The sequence below is a fragment of the Gekko japonicus genome, unplaced genomic scaffold, assembly GCF_001447785.1.
Source record: "Gekko japonicus isolate JY-2015 unplaced genomic scaffold, Gekko_japonicus_V1.1 scaffold3305, whole genome shotgun sequence".
In the NCBI taxonomy this organism is placed as follows: domain Eukaryota; kingdom Metazoa; phylum Chordata; class Lepidosauria; order Squamata; family Gekkonidae; genus Gekko; species Gekko japonicus.
Window position 1 is genome coordinate 53,757 of NW_015163188.1, and position 1,133 is coordinate 54,889.

Consider the following 1,133-nt stretch of genomic DNA (forward strand, 5'->3'; position numbering starts at 1 on the left):
CGCTGAGGGAAGGGGGTCGCAGCGGCCTCCCGGGAGGGGGGAGGAGGGGTGAGAGAGGAAGGGGCTGCCAGTTTGTGGTCAGTTTGGCCAGGGACCCTGGAAGTCTTTTGTCACCTTCTTGGCGTGGAGCCGCGATCACTGTGCGTGGGGTGGGGGAGGAGGTATTTGTGGATTTCCTGCCCTGTGCAGACGGGGTTGGACTCGATGACCCTGGGGGTCCCTTCCAATTCTGTGGTTCTGTGACGGAGCGCCCCTGCCGAGAGGGGGCCTGCCCCTTTCTTGGGTTTCTTCTGTCCCCACCTGAGCTGTCAGCGGGCAGCCGGATGCCCCGCCCCCTCGTGGGGGGGTGCCAGGGGGTGGAGGCAGCCGTGAGGGGAGCCGCGGGGGTGTGTGTGTGGCCCCGGAGCCCGGAGCCGCTCCTGCTGTGGCTGGGGCTCCTGCCCTGTGTTGCTCTTCCCTCTGGGCCCGGCATGTCCGCAGGCGTGCCCAGACCCTCTCGGCCCGTGCCTGGGGTTGGCTGCCACCGAGCCGCTTTTGGCTGCTTTCCAGGCGACCCCTTGACAAGTTCCCAGATTCCCAGGGGGGAGGGGGAGGGGGCTTTGTCCCCTGGCACGCAGCCCGCGCTCTTCTTATCCAGGTCTCGTGCTGCTGCTGCTGTCACTTGACCCGGTGGGGGACGGGGGACGGGGTGACACACAACTGCATAGTCATGCGCCTCCACCCGTGGCGCGTGAGGGTTTCCTGACTCCGGTAGGTGAGAGAGAGAGAGAGGGAGCCCTCCCGCCTACTGTGGCTGTCCTGCACTGTCCTCTGCCTCAGGCAGAGAAGGGGGAGGGGAGGCGTTGGGGGTCACTGTGCACCAAGAGGGAGGAACAGGGTTCCCCTCTCAGCTGAGTCGGTGTGAGCCGGCTCGCAGTTTTCCAGCCTCCGGCTCACACCTTTTTGTCTTGGCTCAGGAAGGGTGGGGCTCCAGAGCAAACTGATTAGTGCAGTAGCCACATCACCCGCTCACAACTTTTGATGCCGGGAGCTCCCAAAGTAGAATTTTTGCTCACAGGGCTCCACCGCTTAGAGGGCGTATTGGGGAGGAGTTGTATTGGGACCAAATGTGATGCGTGGAGAAGAGCCCCCCC

At 64.5% G+C, this 1,133-nt stretch overlaps 1 protein-coding gene across 1 annotated transcript in view; it reads left to right on the forward strand.

The window, feature by feature from the left end:
• Positions 1-1,133, forward strand: part of SAE1 (SUMO1 activating enzyme subunit 1) — a 19,575-nt gene that overhangs the window by 14,753 nt on the left and 3,689 nt on the right. The window lies entirely within an intron of this gene.